At 35.5% G+C, this 6,000-nt stretch overlaps 1 pseudogene; it reads left to right on the top strand.

The window, feature by feature from the left end:
• The first annotated feature begins 2,032 nt into the window (after window positions 1–2,032).
• Window positions 2,033–2,977, top strand: LOC147354904 (olfactory receptor 5I1-like; annotated as a pseudogene).
• The last annotated feature ends 3,023 nt before the right edge of the window (window positions 2,978–6,000 follow it).

Genomic DNA, 6,000 nt, shown 5'->3' with positions numbered 1-6,000 from the left:
GTAAATAAATTATATGTAAAGTGTTTAGAATATTGCATTTCACATCACAATCATTATATAAATGATAACTATTATTTTAAAAATCTAGTGACATAGTTCTAATTATTAGCTAGGGATAAGCGAGAGCAGTGGGGTTGTTTCTGTTGTTGTTTAGTAGTTAAGCCGTGTCCAACTCTTTGTGACCCCATGGAACTGTAGCCCATCAGGCCTCTCTGTCCATGAGATTCTCCAGGCAAGGATACTGGAGTGGGTTCCCATTTCCTTCTCTAGAAGGTCTTCCCAGATCAGGGATTGAACCCACATCTCCTGCTTTGGCAAGTGGATTCTTTACTGCTGAGCAGAGAGCAGTGGAGTAATTGAAACTAATCTTCACTGTTTACCTATTATTTGCTAGTCTATCTAAAGTGAGACAGCAAAAAAAGTATAGATAGATAGTTTTCCTAATTTAACCTGGCAGAGAAACCATGTGAAATACTGTTGTCATTATTATAGTAAAATTTTAAATATATATATAATGTAATATGTAATAATATACATATAGTATATGTATTAAGTATAGCAGATTCTCTCTCTCTCTCTCTATATATATATATATATATATATGTATTATACACACACACACACATAATTGTGCAAGGTCATACAAGTGCAAGTGCAAGTGGCTAATATGAGATTCTAACCAAATGCTTATTAACTTTAAATTTAGGTCTTATCATTTCTGAACACTCTGATTACCTTGAAAACAGGTAAAATAAGAATAAATTACCTACTATCCTAACAAGGTACTGCATCTCATTCACACTCTTTGAGGTAATAACATAAGACAGCATCCTAACCCTTCTAATTCTCTTAGACTTTTCTGTGCCTATGTTATAGTATACTTTTAGTGCTTAGATGATATTACAACAATGAAGTTCTTAGCCCTGTATTGTCTCAATAATTTTATATAAGTGAGAGAATGACCCCAACCATTTGTTCTAGCCAACTGTGGCAGTAGTAACAAAGCTCATTGGAGGTTTCATTTGCTCATTTTATAGATTTCCAAGTCATCACTCAAGGTTACAATAAAAAGTCATATTTCAAAGTCATGTTCAAATTCTCCTTGCTTCTAGAAATTTTCTGAGGTTACAGAAACAGAAATTGACAAAATTCTTAGGCTCAACATCCTGAATTATACTAGGATAAAAATTAAACGCAGCTATTTGTGTTTGCTCACATATATAATTAGTGAGGAGGCTATATAGAGTAATTTTTAAAGATGAGAAGTTAACACTAATTTTTTAACCACTTTACTCAGTCATCTTATATTTATGATGTGCTTACTAGAAGCCAAGAATGATAAAGAATGCCAAAGAGAAAAGCAGTTAATTACTTTAACTTCCTTGACTTAGTGTCTTGAGAGGATTTAAGGACTTGCCTTAAACTCATCACTTTCTAAAACATGCTCTCAGCTGATGTTTACTGACATTTGCTTTAATTTCACTAATATCATTTTTGCTTTTATTATTTTTTGTAATAGCTGAAGAATATTTCATTGCATCACTCTAATCACAGTCAAGAGTACAACTCACTGCTATCTATTAAATACTGGACAGAGGAGTACATTGTTCTAGAGTTATCATTGCAAAATGTATTCAAGTTAACATACTTTTAATAACAGATATATTTTTCCTCTTATCATCATTTCATTTATTACTTCATTACTCATTTACTCCTCTGTAGTAGCTATAGGTCTATACTTGAGAATTAAAAAGTAAGAAATATGAGATGTTATCTGCACATGTCTGTCCAGTGGAAGAACTAGCTATTAATCAAACAAAATAAAACTATCAACCATGAGATAAAGCTACCAAATTCTGAAATATGTTCCTCAGAATTTATATTTGGAAGGAGATTTGGTCTGGGACTTTTGACTTGATTGCTTGTTTGTTGAAACAATAAAATAACCTTATAATTATATCTATTTTTTTTTCTCTATCAACATAGTATCTCAGGATGTTAGAATTCTCATAAGAAGAAAACAGCACAGAATATGGACTTTTTAGATGGAAACTATACCTTGGTGACTGAGTTTATTCTGTTAGGGTTTTCAACTCTCCCTGAACTGCAGATTGTCTTGTTTCTCCTGTTTCTGACTTTGTACTCTATGATTTTAATGGGGAACATTGGATTGATGATGTTAATCAGGGTTGATCTGCACCTTCAAACCCCCATGTATTTCTTCCTTAGTAACCTATCCTTTGTAGACCTTTGTTATTCTTCAGTCATCATTTCCAAAATGCTTGTCAACTTCCTCTCAGAACAAGTCAATTTCCTATCACAGCTGTGCCCTGCAGTTCTATTTCTTCTGTACTTTTGCAGATACCGAATCCTTTATCTTGGCTGCCATGTCTTGGCGACCGCTATGTCGCCATCTGTAACCCTTTACTGTACTCGGCTGTGATGTCTCAGGGCATCTGCATGTGGTTGATCATCTTGTCATACTCTGGAGGCAATATGAGTTCCCTGGTGCACACATCCTTTGCGTTTATTCTGAAATACTGTGATAGAAATGTCATTAATCGTTTTTTTCTGTGACCTCCCTCTCTAGCCTAAGTTATTGTGCACAGACACATCACTTAATGAGTGGCTTCTCTCCACATATGGCAGCTCAGTGAAAATTATCTGCTTCAAAATCATCATAATCTCCTACTTTTACATTCTCCTCTCAGTCTTAAAGATCCGTTCTTCCAGCGGGAGGAAGAAGACCTTCTCTATGTGTGCTTCTCACCTGACATCCTTGGCCATCTACCAGGGAACTCTGCTCTTCATTTACTCATGACCCAGCTACGTGTATTCTCCCAACACTGATAAAATCATCTCAGTGTTCTACACCATCATCATCCCAGTGCTGAATCCCTTGATTTATAGTTTGAGAAACAAAGACATAAAAGACGCTGCTAAAAAAGTCTTAAAATGAAAGATAAATCCCTCCTGAGATATAAGGTTCCAGGATTCAACTAAATCCCTGATTACAAACTCCAGCTGTGTGTATGCTCAGTTGTGTCCAACTCTTTGCGACCCGATGGACTATAACCTGCCAGGCTGTTTTGTCCTTGGAATTATCCAGACAAGAATACTGGAGTGGGTTGCCATTTCCTCCTCCAGGGAATCTTCCTCATTCAGAGATGGAACCTGTGTCTCTTGCTTATCCTGCATTGACAGGTGGATTCTTTACCCATGCAGTGCCTAGAACAAACTGTAGCTAAGAACCTGCAACAACCTTGCCAGCACATACTCAACTTCTCACACAAACATTTTATTAAACACTTGTTTTCACAGAGCCAAACACAGTTCATAGCCCCCAGATAAAGGAAACATTTAAAAGTTTCAAAATTGCTGCAAACTAATAGTTGGATAACTTTCCAACTATTCAGTTCAGTTTAGTCATTCAGTCATGTCTGACTCTTTGCAACCCCATGGACTGCAGGATGCCAGGCTTCCCTGCCCATCACCAACTCCTGTAGCTTGTTCAAACTCATGTCCATCAAACTGATGATGCCATCCAACCATCTCATCCTCTGTCATCTCCTTCTCTTCCTGCCTTCAATCTTTCCCAACTATGGGGTCTTTTCTAATGAGTCAGTTCTTCATATCAGGTGACCAAAATATTGGAGCTTCAGCTTCAGCATCAGTCCTTCTGATGAATATTCCTTTATTACTGACTGCTTTGATCTTCTTACAGGCCAAGAGATTATCAAGAGTCTTCTCCAACATGACAGTTGAAAAGCATCAATTCTTTGGCACTCAGATTTCTTTATGGTCCATCTTTCACATCCATACATGACCACTGGAAAAGCTATAGCTTTGACTCGATGGACCTTTGTTGCTAAAGTAATGTCTCTGCTTTTTAATATGCTGTCTAGGTTTGTCATGATTTTTCTTCCATGGAGCAAGCGTCTTTTAATTCCATGGCTGCAGTCACCATCTGCAGTGATTTTGGAGCCCAAGAAAATAAAGTCTGTCACTTCCAACCATTAGGAGCTGGGAGTTAATTCTAGAACAGATTGTATTAGGTTGTCTTAAAAGATATAGTAAGAACCTCAGAGATTGTGTCTGTGTGTGTTTTCCTGTGCAGAATATCTCATTAACAAGATTGCATTTATGAAATTACCAGATTAGGGAGGAAGCCATCTTGGTTTCTGTGCTATCTCTTATACCCAACTAGTCAATTGCACTTTGATCAAGTTACTTATTTTTTCTGTCTCAATTGTCTGACCTGTAAAATGAGGAGAGTATAGTACCTACATCAATCACTGTTGTATGTTTGACTAAATGATGAGAATCAAGCCTGAATCATTTTAAACACTTGATAGATCTTAAATACATATATTTCTTTAATCAATTAAAATACATAAAGTGCAACAAGATGGTGTGAGGCAGGGGTGCTAGGAATACAAAATCAAATAGCTTTTCTTAAGTGCTGTCCTATAACAGCTCAAGAACCTTCTATACCCAATCTAATCCAAATTAATTTGAAAACTTTTTCTAAGTGGCATCTTGTAGTCTAAAGGTTAATTGCAAACAGAGTATTTGTTTTCCTCCCTATGTTTTATTTTTTTGTGTGAAAGCATTACTGAAAGTATGGAACATCCTTCTCTGGTATCTCAGAAACACGATGAGCGACTGAGCATATAACCTGTGTCTTCAATGGCTGGTCAACTGACATGACATTGGGAAGCATCACAGAGAACATTCACTTGAAGCCTGGACATAAAAAGACATGTATAATTGCAAAATATATTTCTATAACTTATGTTTTTGCTGTTTATTATTATTTTCATCATTACTATCTATTATATCATTATTTAATAGCCATTTATATATCTGTTGGTGAGGTATCTGTTCAAATCATGTCCCTATTTTTAATTGGGTTGTTTTTATTATTGTTTATTTATTTTTATTATTTATAAACATTTTTGTATAGTCTAGCTACAAATTCTTTGTTGAAAAAATGTTTTGCAAATATTTTCTTCACTTCATCTATAAATCTAACATCTCTATATTACATAATAATACATGGCATTACATAATAATACAAAACATTAAAAATGATTTCATAAAATTATGTAACAGGAATAATTAATACTCAACAAACCATTTTTTCCCCTCTGCTTATATTCTATGCATACTGCTTCAGTTTTCATTTGCTGTATAACCACTATCTCAAAATGACACAGTTTAAATAACTCTCCAACATTTATTATTTGTAGACTTTTGGATCGCAGCCATTCTGACTGGTGTGAAATGGTACCTCATAGTGGTCTTGATTTGCATTTCTCTGATAATGAGTGATGTTGAGCATCTTTTCATATGGAATTTAGAAAGATGATAACAATAACCCTGTGTACGAGATAGCAAAAGAGACACTGATGAATGGAACAGTCTTATGGACTCTGTGGGAGAGGGAGAAGGTGGGAAGATTTGGGAGAATGGCATTGAAACATGTAAAATATCATGTATGAAATGAGATGCCAGTCCAGATTCGATGCACGGTACTGGACGCTTGGGGCTAGTGCACTGGGACGACCCAGAGGGATGGTATGGGGAGGGAGGAGGGAGGAGGGTTCAGGATGGGGAACACATGTATACCTGTGGTGGATTCATTTTGATATTTGGCAAAACTAATACAATTATGTAAAGTTTAAAAATTAAATAAAATTTAAAAAAAAGAAAAAAACAAAAACAAAACAGCAGTCACACTGTTGAGGGTTGAAGAAATTAACAACTTGGAGACATTTCTCACTATTTTAGCTTTTCTCATGGGAAAAGATGAAATTATTTTTAACCAGTAACTTCACACTAGAGGAATGGGGAGGTAAAATATTGTACCCTGGACTCTAGAAAGGCAGGCTTTCTTGTTGATTCTTCCCTTTGTACTATCAATAAATTGTTAAAAAAAAATTCTTATTCATGGCTCTGAGTAGAGTTTGAATGAACCTTCCCAGGGTCACTGATATA

Source organism: Bos grunniens, chromosome 17 (assembly GCF_055505025.1).
Source record: "Bos grunniens cultivar Pamir isolate PY7600 chromosome 17, Bosgru_T2T1.0, whole genome shotgun sequence".
NCBI classification, from domain to species: domain Eukaryota; kingdom Metazoa; phylum Chordata; class Mammalia; order Artiodactyla; family Bovidae; genus Bos; species Bos grunniens.
This window is presented reverse-complemented; position numbering and strand designations above follow the sequence as displayed.